Source organism: Dermacentor silvarum, chromosome 9 (assembly GCF_013339745.2).
Source record: "Dermacentor silvarum isolate Dsil-2018 chromosome 9, BIME_Dsil_1.4, whole genome shotgun sequence".
Classification (NCBI taxonomy): Eukaryota; Metazoa; Arthropoda; class Arachnida; order Ixodida; family Ixodidae; genus Dermacentor; species Dermacentor silvarum.
Window position 1 is genome coordinate 114,671,526 of NC_051162.1, and position 21,935 is coordinate 114,693,460.

General features: G+C 45.5%; 1 protein-coding gene and 1 long non-coding RNA gene across 3 annotated transcripts in view; both read left to right on the top strand.

The window, feature by feature from the left end:
- The window catches only part of LOC125940313 (uncharacterized), a 61,741-nt gene extending 59,563 nt beyond the window's left edge, over nucleotides 1-2,178 (top strand). Inside the window, exon 4 of the long non-coding RNA XR_007463521.1 lies at nucleotides 2,048-2,178. This is a non-coding gene — a long non-coding RNA (uncharacterized LOC125940313). The remainder of the gene's footprint in view (nucleotides 1-2,047) is intronic.
- The window catches only part of LOC119464125 (rab-like protein 2A), a 411,477-nt gene that overhangs the window by 185,280 nt on the left and 204,262 nt on the right, over nucleotides 1-21,935 (top strand). The gene's annotated exons all lie outside the window — the stretch shown is intronic.

Here is a 21,935-nt window from a genome sequence, read left to right on the forward strand (position 1 = left end):
CACCCATGATTACGAATGCTTACATACGACAGGATACATACTACTACAACAATGAGACTGGCCAGTGCGACACTTTTGTTGGAAGCAGTAACAGTTGCAACAATTTTGACACACTCGGAGATTGTGAACACTACTGCGGGATTAGCTCAAGTGAGGAAGAAGAATAGAACTTCTGCTAGCTTGAGGCGGATCTAGAATTGGGAGAAATGAGGGGTAAGTACCCGTTTCCTGTAGTTTTCCCATTTCTTTAGAAAAGGTGCCATTAAAATAAAAGTCCTTACTCTCAAAATGCTCCCCCCAAAGGTTTCCAGAAATCAAGCTGTCCCCAAGCTTTTTCAGCTTTCTGTCTGTATAATAATGAGAGCTGAATATATGATAGTATCCGAACGAAAGAAATATTATACGCTCGTATTAGTGAGAACACGGGGACACACTGAATTTAGGGTTGTGCTTAGTTATGAACTCAAAGTCACATGTACAACAATAGTTGGGCAGCAATATACCACCAAGTTTAACTGGACTGTTTTATTTTATTGTGTTAATTTGCCTTACGGCATCAAAAGGAAGTGTTACACATGATTGTGAAGCTTTGTGTCTTGCATAAAGTCAACTGGACTGTTTTGATTGGCTCCGTCGTACATCCACGACAGACATTAATGAATGCAATGTATGTTGTTATGCGCAGTTTAGACATCCCAAAGGGCCCTTGCATATATATAAAAAAATGTAGGCGTCGGTACTGCAGTGCGACGTTGCCGCTGCCATGCTAACCTCTGAAAGCCGGTCGAGCGAGAACGGAGCGCGAGAAAGTTGCCGCATATCATCTCATGTGCTTAGTTTCCATACCAACACACTAGGGGGCAAAGCTGTTTCGCTACCTATGTTCACTGGCACATGTAGTTGGATGTTGCGCAATTGACGCCATGCGAACTAGAGCCGATCACTCAAAAAGAGAACACCAATCCCGCTTCCCCACCCACATTAGAGCACTCATTTCTTGGGGCAAGGTTTGACCTAATAAATGCATAAATTCGCACGTTTAAAAATATGTGCGTGTTTTGCAGCTGTAGGCTTTGTGTTTGCGGAGATGTTTCTGTTCACAGCGTTTGAAAACACACATATATTTTTAAACGTGCTAATTTATGCCTTTAATAGGTCAAACCTTGCCCCAAGAAATGGGTGCTCTATGTGGGTGGAGAAGCGGGACTGGTGTTCCCTTTTTCCTTGAGGTGGAGTAGTCCTGAGGTTGGCACTGCAAGAAGCAGCCCGGCCCTTCCTGTTTCAGGAAATAGTCTAGAAAATCAACGCAAAGCACGCACAATTTTAAGTGACACGATTAATGCGTAAGTATTCTTCGGCGAGTACCCAAGCAATATATGTCCTTCCCGTGACGCCTTATATCTGCATAATAAATGCATCATTGGGCAAGTTATCCCATGTAATCAATACAATAGTATAATAGTAGATGATTCGTAGCATTAGAAGAAAAACAAAAAATACTTCTGACCGGGATTCAAACCATGGACCACAGCGTAGCAGTCTGTGTGAGCCACAAACACAAAAAATGGTTACTTCGCTGTCGCCGCGTCAAGGTCGTAACAAAAGATATAAATAAAGAAGTTAACACATTTAATCGTTATTATAGTGTAGTTGATTGGTTGAGTAGTTGGTAGTTGAGTAGTAGTTGATTGGTAGCGTAAGAAAAAAAAGTAGTTTCACCCGAAAGGCGAAGCGTGGATTCCGTTTGCAAATTAGCAGAGAGCCATGCGAAGTAAGGATAGTACTTTTATCGGCCGTATCAACTTGTAAACATTCGCTTGCTAATTAAATTAACAAGCATGGTGTCAACGCGCGCAGCAAACTTGAACACATAACACTCTATGTTGCAAATCAAGCTATATTTTCCACGTAAAATACGTTCCTAACGCCCACAATTACCTAAATCTGCTTTCCCTTAGGCTATGTGGGAAAGTATGTAGACATACATGTATGCAGTGTACCTCTGATAAACCTGCTGAAACTAATCAAGATTTCTCTTCACTTGCAGGGATCTATTCGTCACTGGCAATACGCGTATATTCTAACTGAGCAATATTTACAGTGAAACATTGTCCAAAAATGCGGTGGTGGTAACTATTATCTGGAAAATATATAGAAATAAAATCTTCGCAATTGAAATTGTTTCGTTTCTCTCTATTATGCAGACGTTCTTTACGATTAGAATAATCTGACGACCGCGTGAAATATTAACCCAACTTTACAAAGAATACATACACTTAATTAAGGCTACATGGCATAGTTTGTCAAGAGACGAATGTAGAGATACTTGACAGGGGTTGTTTATGCTTGTATACGCGACATCACAGCTTTATATGTGACTGCAGTTTCCAGCCTCCAATTATCAAGACGTCACTCTGCAAGTTTCACTCAGGTTGCCTCAGTGCATTTCACATGTTTACTTTCTTCATATCGATGAAAAGTGCTAAGTAGTTGAAACAACAATAATAGTTTACATTTTTTATAATTTTATATGTTGTTAACATGTGAGAAAATAATTGTGGGCGTTTGGTTCAAGTGTGCATATCATGTATTTTTATTAGTTCGAACAAACATTTTCAAACGTTGTGCGCAGTTTACACAGATTTTGGCCTGTTAATTGGGATTGCCTGAAGAGGCGGAGGATATATACTTGATCGACCAATCAGAATGTCGAAGGTCGCTCGTTCAAATAACTCAGTAAATAACCTTTAAATTATTCTCTTAAAAGGACACGCTCGAATTGTGAAATTGAAGCCGAGAAGTACCGAATTCATGTCAGCTTAGCAGAAATGCTAAGACTAGCACCACTTTCAAAGTCTCCATTCCAATCATATGCAAAATTGAATTGGCGCTACTGCTGAAATCCCCCCGAACTTCTTGATTCAGGCGTTCAGTGATTGTTTCGTGGAATGACAGTTTATTCATGGGCCTTTTAAGGTAGCATATCTAGAACGTTGCGCTAGTCTTACGATCAGTGCGAAGAAAATCTGTCTTCCCTTCTGTTAGGCTTCCATTTTGCAATAGCAATGCGCGCCCTATATTAGGCCTTCTCTGTTAATTACGGAGCTGAGTCATCACAATTCCTCGCCTGTGTAAGGTCCATCTCTTCACTTTTTTCGACTTACAAGGCCAATATATTTTACCTCTCACACGCAAAGTATGCACGTATTGAAGCTACGTGGCGCGCATCTCACATCGCATGACTCCTCGCGTGCTTGGAAGCGTGTATAGGGCAAACTTCTGCAGCAGCTAACATGCGATGGCGTGGCGAAGGGCATGACGTACTTCAGCGAGTCCACAAAGTGCCTTTATCCCCATATACAAAAACATTTTTCTTTCCATTACACAGTGAAACGCTACCCGGGAGAACTTGGTTGCAGAAAAAAGGCATTTTTGGATCAACTGTGAATGGGCCGTCAGGCAATTAGTTAAGAACGTAATTAGTGAATTTATGGTAATTATTGGATTAGGCATTTCAATTTCTTGTGCAAGTAATGTCCGCCTATGGGAGTAGACCAGCTCATGAACTAAAATTGTCCTATCTGCCACAGGCAACCTTTAAGGATTTCTGAAAGTGTTCGCTGAAACACCCTCTATATACAGAGTGTTTCAGCGAACACTTTCAAAATTTATTTAAGGTTACCTGTGGCAGATAGCCCAATTCTAGTTAATGAGCTGGTCTACTCGAAGAGGCGGACAATATTGCCACAAAAAATTGAAATGCCTAATCGGTTAATTAACAAAAATTGACTAATTAAGTTTTTAACTAAATACCTGATGGCCTACATTGCAATTTACAAATTGTAGCCGTGGAGTTCGCAAGGCGGATTCATTTGGAATTAATTCTCAGGATGACATCAGTTTCGAGATATTAATTCCCGAACTTTGCGGAGAAATGCATTGGCGTTTGAGTTAATTTCGTGCTTCAATGCATAAAGCGACGTTTTGTTAAGAAACTAACTCGAACGCCATTGCATTCCTCTGCAAAGTTCGGGAATTAATATCTCGAAACTGGTGTCATCCCGAGAATTCGTTCCAAGTGGATCCGCTTTGCGAACTCCACGGCTACAATTTGTAAATTGCAATATGGGCCATCAGGTAATTAGTTAAAACTTCATTAGTGAAGTTTTGTTAATTATTCAATTATGCATTGCAATTTCTTATGCAAGTAATGTCCGCCTCATCCAGTAGACCAGCTAATCAACTAGAATGGTGCTATCTGCCCCAGGCAACCTTTACAAATTTTTGAAAGTGATCGCTGAAACACCCTGTATATGGAAGACACCCATGTAGGACCGAAATGCTGAATCCATTGCTTGGTCGAAATTTTAGTATGCTCAAATGACTGGTCACTTGAAGGACACGTATGACTTAACAGAGTTTCAAATGGACTGGCACCACCTATTGATAATTTGCTTGTCGTTGCCACTTTTTATCAATTATATGGACACTTCAACCGGATTTGTGCCGTCGGCGTCGCCGTCGCCGTGAGGTTCCCTATAGATAAAATCTTCGCCGCGCGCCGTATGCCCGAGCGGAAGCGTGCGGGGACGAGTGCTATCACGGAGAGCGAACGCACTCAGACTCCCACGCGCACGCAAGGAAGCGGGAAGCCAGCGCCGGAGGGAAAAGGGGGGGGGGGGGGTGGCGCACTTCTACTCTGCCAACAACCGCGCTCGTCGCTCGCCCGCACCGTCTCTTATCTCCACACGGCTCTGACCTTTATGCACTGTGCATTCGCCGCTCAGTTTCTGTTGAAGCGATAGACCGCACGTACCTTCGCCCGCTGCCAGCGTTTTGACAGTCTTTGTCTGCAGTCATTCAGTGGGATCTATTCATGTTTGTTTGGCGCGCTCACACCACGCTTGTTCATTCAGTTAGTAATAGTCGGGCCACATTTTCTAACGCACGCTACACATGCAATGCTGCCCGGATCGGCAGTGCAGCGCTACAGGTGTGTCCCTTCGCACGCGCTGCCCACGGGACGCGCTTCTCATCAACACCACCGTTTTACACGCGCCTTCTCGTGGTCATCCAGTCTCTCTTCATGTCGGTCTACTTGCGCCGCAGGACACCTGCTTACTTAATCAGCTCATGTTTACTACAATTCATATTGCTACCAAAGCCGCTCACCTTACTTCGAATGACATTGCTGTGTTGCTATCGCATTCATTGCTTCGCCCTTAGGGCGAAACTGTGACATTTTTTGGGATCATGGCCTCTGCAGGCTGCCTCATCCGCCTTTTCATTACCTTTTACCCGCAATGTCTTGGAAGCCACTGAAATACTATCACGGGCCCAATATTAGATGCCAAGTGATGCAGGTATGCTCTGTCCTCGACCAAAATATAATTGCTTGCTTTGGTAATTTTCGTGCATAGGCTTTGCAATGCTGCTTTCGAGTCTGTGAAGATTGTCCATTGTTGTTGAAGCTGTCATAGTACGTATTTTATTGTCTGTTTCATTGCATACAGCTAAGAGAATGTTGATATCTAAAGATAGTGTTGATGTCTAAACGCCATGAACATGTCTGGCCTGTGGAAGGAACGGAAGTACCACAGGAAGAGCTACGTTGTGTAGATGAGCCGTCAGTGAATATGGGCATGTAGCGGAGTACTTCACGCTCATGTAGGCCAGTGCTTTCTGTAACATATCTCCTTGAAGCATTTCGACCAGGCTGTTCTTGCTGGACTCTATTCCAGGGATGTACTTTCGAATGTGTAAAGAAGACAGCATCCACGAAGGGAACTGGAGTGGCATGATCTGTAGCGCCAGTTTGGGGATAGTAAGTCGAATTTTGGCAACAGCTTGCCCGAAACCAGAACGGCTTTGCGTTCTTTTGTTACTCCAAAAATGATTCTTGTTTTGCACTGCGTGCCATATATGTATGCGGGTCGTTTCCTGAGTTCGTAGCAGGAAATAAATTCCTTAAAAATAAATTATTTGGGAATTCTGTAGTCGATATGACATGATTCTATGTGGACCAGGCTATTATGAAGCGATTGAAGACACTAAACATCCTGATTATTATGGCTTCCTTGTTTCCAGTTGGCTTGCTCGTCTTGCACCGTAAAATAGTTAAGCGCTGCTCAGTCGCCGCATAATTCTCCCCGCACAGGATAAACGACCCCGCTGGGGCGGAACAGTTGCCGCCATATCAGAGAAAGCTGGAACGGCCACTACCAGAGCACCGACCTCTTCTTCCTGCTCCTACGCCCTATAGAATTTGCAGGAATCTTCACTGTTTTCATATATACTACACTGTTTCATATATCTTCACTGCTTTCACTGTTTCCACAAGAAGGACGCAGTTTTCACATTTCCCTAACTACGCTCTTATATCCAACAGTCGCGTGCGATACCTTTGTGGAATGGGAGAATGTCAGGCGTAAAGCTCACTAGGCTGCGAAAGGGGAACATACGAGTCTGTACTTTGAAATAGCTTTGATTTGTGCACTAAGTGATCTTTCAAGAAGATGAGGGAAGAAGCATTTCTTTGCGTGTCATGAATAGAAAGGTCAGTGCTCTGAACTCACTTGCTGCCTTCGGATGTCGCTCGTCATTTCTGTTAAAGGAAAGCTTTGGATCATCGCAGTGGCATTTTTAAGAGAAATTTGAATATAGTTCGTTCTGCTCGAAACAAAAGACAGACGATTGGCATACTATACAATGTACTTGCTTCTGGCGTGCACAGAAAAGACATCGCTGACGGGATCTAGATGAGGAATTTGGTCGACATTTCCTAAAATTTGCTTATTTTGGTTGTCTAGTGTTCCTTTGCCGCGTTCAAAAAGAAAGTGAAATATAGTTGTGTGGCAACGGCTACACCTCCTTCATTGCTAACCGATTTTCATATCCTCTTCGTTTCGTTCGGCACAATCCAGGGTCTTAAACTTAGGTTCACAATGTTGTCGATCACGCCGCCATCATCATCAACAATTTCTGTCCTCGTCAGGCGACTTCATTCTCATACACGGCCTGCACAAATGACTAAGCAAAACAAATACGGCATAACCCATCTAATGATGACTGTCGGCGGTAATGCGATTAGCATTCATGCCATGCAGGGACGCACCATATCGCTGAAGCCACGTTTGTATATAATGTGTAATGGCCGTTGCAAGACTTCTGTCTCTTCGGCTATAGGTGACATACAGTGCCTTCCGTATGGGCCCACTTTGTTAAGGCGATCTCTTGGCAAGTTTGCCCATCAGCATGAAGGCATGAGGAAGACTGTGTCACGACTGCACAGTAAAGACGACGTAATGCTGAAGAAGGAATGACATTGAAAGAATGATGAAGGCGGTATGATGACGAAATGGGGACAATGAGATGATGATTTTGAAAAGATAACCGTGGCGCAAAGACGATAGGTTGCCGGCTACGGCATGAGGGTGATGGTATGACGACGAGTGCATCTCAATGATGTAGTAACAAAGATGAAACAAAGATGTCTTTTGCGCATGGTTCCATCACGAGAGCGACTTTCGATGATTTTCGATGTCGTATTAACAAGCAAAATGTGTCTGCACAAGTTCCTTGCTTTAAATTACTCTGCCACCAGCAATTAGGCAACGCGCTTCGCAGGAAAGCTAGCTTTACAATCAACAAATGTGTTATAACATTTGAGGTTCTTTGAACGGCTGAGCGGCAGCCTTTTCTATTTGGCGTACATGGGCGCATAGTGACCTTCACCCTGTAATCACCATTTAATTTTATTATGGTGTCCTTTCACGTGTTGCTACAATGCAAAATGAACGTCGAAGCTTCAGAGGTCAAAGAATTTACTTCTAAGCATTTGAAATATGTTTTTTCGGAAGCCATAAAATATATCCGTCGGCACTTGGGCGAAGTCTAAATGGTTAACGCTTGCACCTGTGACAGGAAAGAGCTTTTCCTTCTAGGGTGGTTTCTTGTTCCAGAAAACATTCTTTTTTATTTTGGCTGTTACCTCAATTCCATTATTCTATACCACATTGCAGGCAAAGACAGGGACAGCAAAGTAGTTTTAGAAGGCTGATCATCAACCGGCTACTTTATTGCCTCACAAACTGTGCACAACAATAAAAAAAAGTTCCAGCGCACTGGCGCTTTACTTCTTGATGTCAAAGGCGGGCAAAACAATCTCGAACGTGTACCGATTCGTGAGCCGCTGGGTGTTACCACAGTCGGTAACCGCATGCTTCTGGGCGATCTCTGACTATTCGACTAGGCGGTCATTCTTTGTTGTGAAATAATAGTGCCAACCATTCCACATATGGTGGTTTTCTCCACGATAGATCAGTGAATTATGCTCTGTTTATGCTTACTATAATTTGCCTGTTTGGGTATTTGCCAACCATAGATCACCAATTATACGGTGAAGAAAGTTGATGTTTTGCGGTAGCCTCAGTGCCCTCACCAAAAAAAATTTTTGCCACCAAAAAAAAAATTATGTTTAAGCTCAAAGCATCCTACACTACGAACCAGTTTTACGTTGGCTTGACGGGTATTTGGCGCATCGAAAACAATTTGCGCTAATAGGGGCTTCGAATTCATCGCGCGTATCAGTGATGCTCAGTTTTAGCACTGCGTATTTTAATGCGATTCGCATTCTTTTTGCCTACTTAAGACATTTTCAGCGTAACTATTATCTATCTATATATATATATATATTTCAATCTATCTGTCTATCCTCTTACGCCGACTCAGCGGCCTAAAATATACACTAGCTTGGGCCAGTTCGTATGCCCTCCTAGTCTTGATGCTGCCGTTCTCTTTGCGTTGTTGCCATTCCACCTTCATTATCCGTCACTCTTCATGCCATCGCCGTCACGCCATCACCTCCTAGACCAGCCCAGTGGCTCACGGTCTCTACCAGTTTTGACTACCGCAAACATCTTCATGGTCCTGAACATTTCATAGTCTTTGCACCGTCATTATAGCTCTGTCTTGCGACTCTCGTCATTCCTTCGTCGATATGCCGTCACCTTTTACACCGACCCAGTGGTTCATGTTCTTTACCAACTTGGACCACTGCGCACATCCTCGTGGTATAGTTTTTGGCCTTCGTATCGTCGTCATTTCAGCTTCGTCAGCTTCATCTCATCATCATCATCAGCCGACATTTATGTCCACTGCATGACGACATTAATACATTGACATTAGGAGAAAAATTTGGAGCTGGGTAGGCCATGTAATGCGTACGATGGATAACCGGGGGACCATTAGGTTTACAGAATGGATACCAAGAGAAGAGAAGTGGAGGCGAGGACGGCAGAAAACTAGGTGGGCTGATGAACTTGGGAAATTTGCTGGCGCAAGTGGGAATCAGCTAGCCAAAGACAGGGGTAATTGGAGATCACATGGAGAGGCCTTCGTCCTGCAGTGGGCATAAATATAGGCTGATGATTAGGTGATATTGAGCTTGGACCCTTTCTGCACAATCTCCAGGATCGGCCCACGTTTTAGCGTGACACCACCACCACCACCACCACCTCCGACACCTGTGAGCCTTTAAATATTCGCTTAATATCAACTGGAACCGTTGGGCGTACCACGAAAGAAATGCCGCGATCCGTCGGACGTACATTTATTAAATGTTCGCTCTTACGTTAGACACTTCGTTTCCACAATAGGCATGCGCAAATGGTCAAAGGCTGCCATTTGCATGTCTGGCTTGAGAATGCGATCGATAATATAGCGAACTCTTTCTAGGGAAGCCAGTGCCATTTGACGTACTAGCTGAAGTCTATAGCATAGTTTAGTAATCAAAAACAGGGCAACGAAATTTCACCAATATCGGTTCTCAAGACGATTTTTTCTCCTCCCATTCCTTTCAGTATGTTTGCTGGGAGTCAAATATAAAAAAAAATGTTTTAAATGTCACTCACGGCTCCATTATATATAAGGACCACAACACACATCCCAGTATATCGCCTATCAGGTTGAGGGCTCTGCAAACATGCGCAAATCAATTGTCTTTACAGTTCTGGCTTTCACGCTCACCGTACTGCTAATCGTGATTGACGCAAAGGATGATCGTAAGTCTCTAAGTCTAATTTTTGTTTGAGTGCTATTGCTTATAGGATTAGTGAAGGGAACTAATAGAAGCATTGTTTGTGTTTCATTCAGCTTATTAAGAGAACGAAGCCCCTAAAATGTGCTAGTTTGAATCAATTTGCCCAAAAAATTTTTTTACACTTTTCTTCGTATCAAACTCTCATATGCATTGTTTGTACACTCTCTAAATATTCCTAAAAGTAAGGAACGACACTTATTCTTTCCTTTTATTGAATTTCTACGTGCGCTGCTTGTTTCATTTAAAAAAATAGTAATAGAGGGTTCTTTGTTATATATTTCCAACCTATGTGAAGCGTTACAGCATGCTGAGTATTTATTTCTAAAGCGTCATGCCGCGGTTGCCCTCTGTTGCATTCACCCTATAAAATTGAAATAGCATAAGGGCTTTTAACTGAACAGTGTACGCGGTGGATAGCTAGGACCTCACACTTTAGGATTCGGGTTCACAGGCTTTGTTTTACGAATGTGAGCCGTTCGTATGGCAGCGCCGTATCTCCATGTGTCGGGAATAAAACATTGACTTTGCGGGAGATACTCAATTGAATTCCACTCACTGTACGCCAGACTTGTCAATGCAATCACCTAAAGCATTCACCTATATTTGACTGCTGAAACTTCCCATTGTATTTTAGTATTGTACAAGTGTGTCTATAGCAACAACCTGAAAAAATTATGCGCGCCTCTGCTACCGCAAACAGCAGAGACCAGCGGAGCTGGGGAAAGCCTAGTAAAGTAGTGGCAAACCACACACTTAGTTTCCTGGCACTCAGGATTTCTTCGCGATGTTCTGCGTAGTATCGCGATGAATTCAACTGGCCACGTTCACAAGTCTCCGGATCTTCATTTCTTCGCCTACGCGAACTCTCGGCTTCCCTCAATCTATATTCGAGATATTCGCTCCTGCGACGCTTGGTGTCAGCTTCCCTAGCTCTCGCTTTAGTCTTTCGGAAGCAACTAGTGTCCAGTTCTCTGGTCGAAACTCGCCGAGCCGCCGACAGAGGCATCGGCTGCACTCACGGACGCCGGGCGCGTTAAGGCCGGGATTCATGGAGCGGAAAACCGGCGTCGAAGCGACGAAATTCGCCTGGCGGCGGACGCTCGACGCTCGGCGTCGAAAAATTTGGCTCCCGCCGGCGACCCGGTCCGATCGGAAAAACGACACCCGGCGAAAATCGCTGCCGGAAGTGGCGAGAGCGCCTCGCGCGCTCACCAGGCGTCGCGACGATCGATCTCCGTCCGACTTCCAACAGCTCATTGGGAGCCGCCGGACGTCCCTTCTGCTCAAGTGCCTTGAAGGGAAAGAGGGATGGCAGGACGGCAGATTATAATAAGAAGCCAACCATGCGTGGTCTTCTGGCTGTTAGCATCTGTGCGGGCCCAGATGGCGCACGGAATGCCTGGGGGTTCGAGAACGAGAGCCGCTGACAGGCTCAGTTCACGCCAAATTTTGGTAATTCAAACCTCTCCGGCTTCCGTACTAAACGCTTGTTGTTGAAGGAGGCTTTAAAACAGGAACTGAAACTGAGGTAAACATGTATCACCACAATTTACACGAAAAAGTGAACTCGTCGCTGTTGGAGAACCACAATACCTTCTGCAATTTATCCCGCGGTGCGACCGCTCTACGTAGCCAGACGACGCAAATCCAGCCCGCTAAAATCCTTACAGCTCACTGAATGCGTCTTACCGCAGCGTCTATTTCTGCGGGGCGAATTTTGCCCCGTGAAAGTTCGCTCCATGTATCCCCGGCTTTAGGCGTGAACGCGGTCGGCGTCGGCAGCAGCTCTACGCGTCCCACTACCACCTGCCTCACTCCTCCTCTCCACTTCGCATCCGCTAAGCTCAACGCCACCTAGAGGAATTTTTTTCGAGCCAGTCTAAGTGGCATGGCTATGCTGCGCGATGCTATTTTTATTTTTTATACTCTGCTTTCACTCTCTCTCTCTCTCTCAGATCTCTCTCCCCCAGCTCGGCGAAGCTATCGCACAGCTGATATGGGGTACGGCGGTTTTTTTTTTTTTTTTTTTTTTTTTTTTTTTTAAGGGGCGAAGCTCCTTAGCGTGTGGGTCTGTCCCTCCTCTGTAGTATGTAGTAGTAGCAGTCGTCGTCGGAGTAGTAGTCGTTGTCGTCGTAGTAGGTAGCCACGTCTACTTTTATGAGAAAAAAAAATTCCGAAAGTTGTGTCCGTAGCGCGGAATCGAACCAGGGACCCCTCGCTTCCGAACGCGCGGCGCTAGCCACTACGCCACGAAGCGCACATGAACACACGCACCACAATGACAATAAATACCCAACATTAACGAAAGAAAGACTGCGCGTTTCTAACGCGTTTGTGCTAGCGCGATACGGCCCGTGTAAGAAGCTGGTGTAAGACGCTGTGGCCTCTCCGCCTTACCCCCGTATTCATAAACGCTGATGGCGTTGGCAAACGCGGTGCACGTTCCGGCATGTGTAAACGGCTGCGTAAGACGCTGTGGCCTCTCCCCCTTACTAGAGAGTACTGCACGTTTCTAACGCGTTTGTGCTAGCGTCCCCTTAAGCGGGAGATGGTGCAATTATAATGAAGGGCGCTGTTATAAAATAGGAATGACGTCACATGTGGCGCGTGTCATTGGTGGAAGTCAATCGTTCGATTTAGTGCGGCGAGACTGGGCGAATTACACGGAAGATTCACGGTTTACCGATGATTCCCTCCGGAGCTTCGCCCACCCATCATCATTCACCCCGTGGATATGCGGTGTTTTTTGCTTACGCCGACACTAAAATTTCCTTGGATGGTAGAGGTATACAGCTTTGCTGTAAAAAGAAAATCTTCGGGGCGTTTAGTCAGTCATTTCTACGTTACCATCGACCTGTGAGGGATAGGTGAGGCTATGGCTGCGTAGCTGTCCCTCAATGGCCACTCATGGAGCACTTTCCGCAACGGCGAGTGCAAAGTTGGCCATTCTCTACAAGTCTTTCTCCAGGTACCTAAAGGTTAGAATAAAGGTTACGTTTTTCTCTGCTTACAATGTATGCTTCAGTTTAGCCTGGTTCATCCGCGTATCACATGATAGGAACACATTGAGACAGGCGATGCTTGCACGCCCAATGTTTAGGCTGGTCATCGTGAGATGTGATATACTTTTCTAAGCACGGCTTCAAATTATAATTGTTGTTTTTCGCCATCAACGTAGCTTCTCCTACAGTTTTTCCAGGCACACGTTTGTTGAGTTGTCTAAATGTTCATTTAGTGTCAAGAAGCCTTCTTCGAGGAGACACTTGTTGTCCGCAAACAACACTACATATAATGATTACATTCTTTACTATTTATCGTGCTTTCCCCCTTATTTTCTCAGAAGGCTTCGGCCGACTGCACAGAATTGAGAAGGAACTGTAATATTTCATAAGAACGTGAGATATTACAAACAAAGGCGTTACCTCGTGTTCCTTCATTGTCCCGTGTCATAGTAACGGTTTTTTTTCTTTCTATGGGAGGGTCTAGAAATATTTGGTTGACTCATTAGCGAACTTTTATGACGACTCACAGAAAAGTGCATGTGTATAACTGTTGTACTATAGAGCTTTACCTATAGCGGGAGCATTTCTTTGGCGGCCCTACCTTACATTAGTCTGTTTAGTTGGCCTCAATACGATGACCAGGGAAAAACATCATGATCCATTCCCCTCTGCGAAGGCGGTTGACCAGCGAAGCTGTTTAGCACACGACGCAGAGGTGACACATAATTTTGATCAATGGTACGAGAACACATATCTTACTGTCTTGAACGGCAGCGGCGAGCATCGCGACGGAAGATACACGCACACGCGCGCGCGCACACACATTTATTCTTGATCGGTGGTCTTCATTGGCGGTCACACGCACAACACACACACGCGCACACATTTAGTCTTGATCGGTGGTCATTATTTGTCTTGGTCGGTGTTTGCTGCCCGCCAACACCGAGTGCATTCTCGCATGTGTTCTCTCTGTCGCTCTTCGTAGTTGCGTTGTTCTTCGGGAGTGCGCACTTTACGCGGCCTGACAACTCGAGGATATACCGAATCTGGGCTGTGCCTTTTACGCGGACGACCTTACACTATGGGCAACAAAGGGCTCCTATGGAGAACGCCAAAGTGTCCTGCAAAACACTATAGACAAGATCCAAAGCTACCTTCAGGCGGCAGGTATGACCTGCGCCCCAAACAAATCGGAATACCTGAAGATAAGACCACCGCGCACCCAGTCCAACCGTGCACCCCCACTTCACCTGACGATTGCCGGACAATGCATCAACAGAACCCCGGTAGCACGAATCCTGGGCATGCACATACAAGAAAATAACAGCGTAAAGACAACAATAGACAAACTCAAACACACCGTAAAAAGTATTACAACCCTCATAGCTAGAATAGCAAGAAGTAAATATGGGATGACAGAAGACGAGACATTACGCCTTGTACAGGTCTTCGTCCTCACCCGAATCACCTTCGCTCTGCCCTTCCAAGCTACACGCAAGACCGAAATAGAAAACATCGACAAGCTCATAATAATCGCATACAAAGCTGCACTCCAACTTCCGAATTGCACGAGCACAGACAGGCTCATGTCGATAGGCATAAGTAACACATATGAAGAACTGGCAGCCGCAACGCTAATCGCACAAAGAGAACGACTCAACACCACACACCAGGGCAGAAAACTACTGCAAAGACTGGGATACCCGCTCACCCCCCAATACTGCGGAGACGACACAGTCATCGTACCGATGTACCTACGGGCTCGCATCATCGTGGAACCGGTCCCCAAGACCCTGCATCCGCTATACAACCAAAAGCGCCGGCAAGCACGAGCACGAAAGTCCTCCAGAGAAGGAACGATCCTGATACTTACTTCACCGACACTAGCCTTTACTCCACGACACCACAAGGCCCCAGAAAACCGGCATACGCAACGGCAGTAGATAACCAAAAGAAAGTGGTGGCCTGCGCATCTATACTCACCAGATCAAGCGCCACCGCAGAGGCAGCAGCCATAGCCCTCGCAATCAAAGAAGCAGAACGAAGAGGTCGCTCCGCATATATCCTGACGGATTCACAGGCCGCCTGTCGGTTTTATATTAGAGGCACACTTCCCAGGTGCGTCACCGATATCCTGGGCCCCACGCTGACTGAGGACCATGGGATCGTCTGGTGCCCAGGACACACAGGCCTCGAAGGCAACGAGGAGGCCGACTGTGTAGCTCGCGGACTTGCTGGCCGAGCCACAGAAGATTCTCCGAGGCCCCTCACAAACCACCATGAAGATCCCATCACGAGCAGGCAGATTTTGGAGGACCAACGCCTGACCAGACGAAAGTACGCTCCTCCACATCCCAAGTTAAGCAGCCAACAAGCCAGGGACTGGCGCCGCCTTCAAACCAACACTTACACGCACATATCAAGGTTGCACGCAATGTTTCCAGAGGTATACACAACCAGTGTATGCCCCTGGTGCAACGACCACACAGCCACACTGACACACATTACATACCAGTGTACGGAACGCCCAGCCGAGGCAGTATCCAGGCTGGTGAGCTCATCACAGACACTCACAACGTGGTCTTGGGAGGCACAACTTTCCGAGCTGGCACTGGGAAGCCAACTGGCGTCCCTGGACCAGGCCCAGCGAGCCACCATGGCCAGTGGGGCTCTACAAGAGGGCTCCACCCGAGAATAACCACACCAACCACTCTTCGTACAATAAAGTTTATTCTCTCTCTCTCTCTCTACGCGGCCTCCCCATTATGACAAGCGAAATGAAATGAAATTCAATATGGAGAACGGCAGCTTGTCTTGTCGACGGCGCATGACGGTGCCACCACCTCGGGAGAGCAGAAGGAAACAAGGCACGCACGAGCTCGGAACGACGACAACGAGAGGGCAGTGTGAACGTATGCATAGCTGAAGCAGGTCGCACAGCGGTAAATCTTTGAGAAACCTTTATTACCTACCGGAGCACCTGCTGATCTTTAAAATGGTGCCTACGGTTAACTAATTTACTCAGAATTCATATCCAAGTGATGCGACGTATAAGCTTTTGCTTAGAATGAAACGATTTTACTTGAAATTCGGGACCTGAGTTATTGCTGACGGAGCTGAAAAATCCGTGGAGCACTAGCCATAAACAGCTTCGCCGTAAAAATAAGGAAATCTAGCCCTACGACGAATCAAACCGAGACCTGCAGCGTGGTTACCGAGTACCTGTTGTCGGCATCACTCCAACAGTTTACAAGGGGCGCGGAATGCGCACGACAGTAGAGCGGAAGAGTACCGCCACTGTCGGGTTTTGACGGTAACGACGAGAAGACCCAGCTCGCACGGTGGGAGGCAGTCAAATTGTTAGCAAATATGGAGCACACGTTATGTCCTTCCCAACACATGGTCAAATGGCAAAAGCCTTTTAGCCGAACGGATGCACCGTCAGGCTCCACTCAGTCGTCTGTAATAAAATTTGAATGACCTATGGAAGCTGTGCGAATGCTCTCTTATAAGTTAAACAGCTTTCGTAAAAGTGTTCTGCCGTGCTCTTTACTAAAATTTGCCGCAAAGGAAGAGCACTGCCACCAGCTACCAATTCCTAACTACATCATTTTATTTGTCAAAGGTACATTAAAAAGACTTTAAGTTCATCAGACATGGAGAGTAGTCAATCGTGGCAGCTGTTACAATATGTTAAGGTGATTTTTCAACATGCCGGTTACTGGAATACGTAGCCGGTCGGACATTCCCTGCTTATTACGACGGCAAGAGAAACAACTTTTTCGCGTATTGAAGGTACCTGCAAAACTGGGATGAGTTTAAGTTGCCAAAAAAGCGTTCCAGTCACTTCTGTGCTTCAGTGCATAAAACGGCGCTTTTTTAAGAAAGTAACTGGGACGCCAATGCGTTTCTCCGCAAAGTTCGGGAATTAATATCTAGAAAAAGGTGGCATCCTGAGTATTCGTTCCAAGTGTATCGGCCTCGCAAACTCCACTGCTAGAAATGGTAAATTGCAGTATTTGCCATAATGTAATTATTTATTCCTTTATAAGTGATTTTTTTAATTACTCGATTATGCATTTCAATTTTTGTGCAAGTAATGTCGACCTCTTCCAGTAGACCAGCTCATGAACTAGAATTGTGCCATCTGCCACAGGCAACCTTTGGGAATTTTTGAAATTGTTCGCTGAAACACCCTGTAAATTGTTAGTTGGAGCACAGAGTCGTTCAGACATTATCTCATGTTTTGCGATGTTACATGCCCATACTTTTTATTAGGATAACATACATTCACATTTCAGGTTTGTTGAAGGAACCGCTACCATCTGCAAATATCACGTCATCCGAGTGATGAGGCGTGTTGAGCATGTAGCGGTGTATCAATTCTCAACTGCGTTTAATCAGCACATTTAACGTGAAGAAAATTCTGATGCCACAGTGATGCATATTGTTACGGGAAAGTGTTTTTAACAATACCTTTATTTACATGGCGGAGAATAATATAACCCTATTAGAAAGAACGCTACCTATAAAAACAGAAAATGACATTCAAGCAAATTCAAGATTACGTTGAAGTAAAGCATACTTGACAGCGATACTTTGTTATAAAGAATGCTATCTGTAAAAACTGACAGATGTTCAAGTGAATCATTATTTTGAAGAAAAGCACACTTGAAAGTGATCCGGACTAAAACCGTGATCAACAGCTTCAGTCGCCCAAAAAGAAATATTATGCATTTGCACAGAAACATACATTACTCTCACCATTATTTAAACACGCTAGACAAATCAGTCACGCGTTAATGTTTTCATATATAAAACTAAAAAAACGTGGTCTGAACATCAACATAAATTAATTGTAATTTAATTTTACTTATTTCCTTTCAGCGTGTGACAGGAGAACACACATATGCGTCTACCCCGACAGTAAGTTATAATATTCTTTATTACTGCCGGCTATAGAAAAAAAGTCCCAGTTTCACCCGACAGGCGAAGCATCAATTGGGATAGCATATTTATTAGTAGAGTATACGGAGTAAGGATAGTAGTTTTACGGGCTGCATAAACTTGGACACATTCGCTTACTAACTGAATTAACAACCATCATGTCTGCGTGCTCAAGCAAACATGAATAGATCACACTCGATGAGCGCAGACAAGCACCGTCAAAACGCTGGCGTGAGCAAGCACGGCGGGAGCAGCGACCGAAGGCACCCGCAGGGGCGTCTGCGTCAGCAGGCGTTTGGTGAGTTGCGCCACCACGTACCCGAGCACACGAGGGTTGGACCCTCCCGCGTGTAGCCGTGCGCGGCTTAGCCGTGTCCGGGGAAAAGAGGATCCTGGAGGTTGAGCTGATGCCGGGTGTGTGGACCTTTACGGCCCCTCGGTGGAGGCAACACACCTCTTTGGCCTCCGCTTCGCGTAGACGGCACCCCCGGACTGACCCACCCGGGGGATATCGGTAGTCGCCTTTTCCTGTCTCTCTCTCCCCAATCTTCGTCTCTCTCTGACACTTTTTAGCCTGTCCTGTCTTCTACTTTCTTCCATTTACTTCCATTCTCCCTGGCGGCAAGGGTTAACCGTGTGTGGCTATCCTACCTTGGGTACACCATATTTGGTTATAGTAGCGGCGTACGACTGGCGTCGTGCAGACTTGTGTACAAGCTCTGCTGCGTCACCTCGTTGGGCTCCGTGGTGGGTGGTCGGCGCTGTTGCCGAACATATACATCTTCCTATGGCAGCGCAAACCTCCGTCGTCTATGATCGGCCTCTGAAAAGAGGCCGCACCGAAGCAACGTTCCAGTTCTCCTTTCGGAGCAACACCCCAGCATTCCCCAAGTATCATGTAGTCCATAGTGAAAACAACACACCCGTCAGAAAGCTGTCTCCTTTCCTGGTAGCCAAGTGCCTAAAAGACAAAATTGGACCGACTTATAAAGCCTCAAAAATGTCTAGCGGGGACCTCCTCCTAGAACTAAATAATAAAGATCAAGTACAAAAGCTCTCAGAACTTACCAGTATTGGTGATGCCACAGTTACAATTTCAGCCCACAGAACTCTAAACACAAGTAGAGGTGTGATATCCGAGGAGGACTTCCTTGGCTTGAGCGATGAGGAACTGCTGGAGGGTTTCCAGGAACAAAACGTGACCAAAGTACAAAGAATTGTCATCCGCAGAAACAATCAAGAAATCCCGACAAAACATGTAATACTCACCTTTGGAACAAGCGAAATGCCTACCTCTCTCAATGCAGGATATGTAAAAGTAAATGTCAGGCCATATATCCCGAACCCCAGACGATGTTTCAAGTGTCAAAGGTTTGGACATGCTTCACACGCATGCCGAGGACAAACAACCTGTGCTAAATGCAGCTCAAATGATCACCAATCTGACAATTGCACTTCTTCTCTACACTGTGTAAACTGCAAAGGGGACCATGCAGCTTACTCGCGGTCCTGCCCTTGCTGGAAAAAAGAAAAAGAAGTAATTGCACTAACTGTGAAAGAAAAAATCTCATTCTATGAAGCAAGAAAGCGACTGTCTTACCTTTCGAGAAGAAGTTATGCCGAAGTGACGCAGGTGGGGGCAGCGTCACAGAGGCCTCAAGAGTCCTGCGGGCCCACACACAGTGGCCCTGCAGTGACCCCTCCCGCCCCCGTGGTGGAAGCAGTCAGCACTGCTCCATCCTCTTCGAAGGACCCGCGGACACCAGTCCCGCTGGGCCCTAAAATCAATCGAACCCCAAGGCCCGAGACACGTGTCTCGGCGCCCAACTCTCGGTCCTCCAGCGCCTCAGGGAGAGCGATGGAGGTCGACTCAAAAACCACGGTGTCGTCGACGCCGAAGGACAAGCGCTCTCTCGAGCGCGCAAAGAGGGACAAAGTCCCAATAACCACGCTAATTAAGAAAGTGATAACGTAAAGGTTATCGCTCTTTTTTATATTAGCCTTCTTTAGGTCTATGTCACCAAACATCTTTCTTATCTCTTATTTACTCGTAATGCCATTTTTTACCTTTCTGCTTCAACATGGCTTTTATTATCCACTGGAATTGTAGAGGACTCCTACGTAACCTAGGTGACATCAAAGACATGCTAAGCAACTTCTCTCCTGTGGCCTTGTGCTTGCAGGAAACAAACCTAGGCGAAAAACATAAAAATTTTTTAAAAGGCTTCACTGTGGTACGACGAGACCGTACCCAGGCGAGCCGACTTTCGGGTGGTGTAGCCATTGTTCTGCAAGGAGGTATCGCAGCGAGGGAAGTTGCCATTAACAGTCACATAGAAGCCGTTGCTGTGACCATTCTAGCACACAAAACTATCACCATTTGTTCACTATACATTCCACCACACTCACATTTTACTGTAAGAGACCTAGAGCTAATTTTAAACCAGCTACCAGAACCTTTTTTAATCGCGGGTGATTTTAACGCACATAACACGTTATGGGGTAGCAAAACAAATGACACCAGGGGACAAACACTTGAAGATTTTATCTTAACAAATGACGTATGCCTGTTAAACACTGGTGCTGCAACTTACTGTTCCCCAAGCACAGGAGCTATGAGCTGTCTTGACCTGGCGCTGTGCTCCCCATCTATATTTAACGACTTCCAATGGAGTGTTATCGAGAATCCTTACGGTAGTGACCATATGCCTTCTATTATTAAAAACACATCTCCTTTCCCCACCATACCATCGCGATCACCCCGTTGGAAACTTCATCTAGCAGACTGGCCTCTCTTCACCGAAAAAGCTAGTCTAGATAAACTGACCTTAGATGACCTAAGCATAGACGAAGCGAATGAGAGGATTACTACTTGCATAGTTGCTGCGGCGGAAGAGGCTATTCCCCAATCTTCTGGATTCTTAAGGAAAAAACTAAAACCCTGGTGGACGAACGGATGTACAGAAACTAAAAAGTTACAAAACAAAGCGTGGGGTATCTTTCGGCGATACCCAACACAAGATAACCTCCTATTTTTCAAAAAAGCAAAAGCGAAAGCCAGGTACACACGCAGGCAAGCCGAAAGACAGTCATGGAAAAATTATATATCATCCATAAATAGCTCGATAACATCCAAAAGAATGTGGGATCAGCTTCGTAAGTTTAGAGGGAACTACACTCCTTACACGATCCCCATACTCTCACCCCCAGGCAAGCAAACAAACTTAGAAGATCAAGCAAACATATTAGGGCAGCATTTTTATGACATATCAAGCTCGGTAAACGTTTCTCCTAAATTTCAAAAATATAAGCAATCAGCAGAAAAACAAAGGCTTCCGACAACAGGAAGTTCCGAGAGGTCGTATAACACCCCCTTAACACTCCAAGAACTCAACAGGGTACTCACTTCTGGCAAAAAGACAGCTCCCGGTCCGGACAGAGTACATTATACAATGCTTGCACATCTCTCCCCTAAAGCAGTGGATACCTTACTACGCTTCTTCAATGTAATCTGGGAAACAGGAAAAATGCCGAACGAGTGGAAGAAAGCAATTATAATCCCTTTCTTGAAAGCTGGAAAGCATCCTACAACAGCAACCAGCTACAGACCTATAGCACTCACAAGCTGTCTTGCAAAGTCATATGAAACAATTATAAACATAAGATTGACATACGTCCTTGAAACAGAGAACCTGCTGGACAACCATCAGAGTGGGTACAAGAAAGGGTGCTCTACAACAGACCATCTAGTCCGGTTAGAACACGAGATACGTACTGCTTTTCTACACAAACAGTATTGTCTCACAGTCTTCTTCGACTTAGAAAAAGCGTACGACACAACATGGAGGTTTGGTATTTTGAGGGATTTAGCGGATTTAGGGATCCGC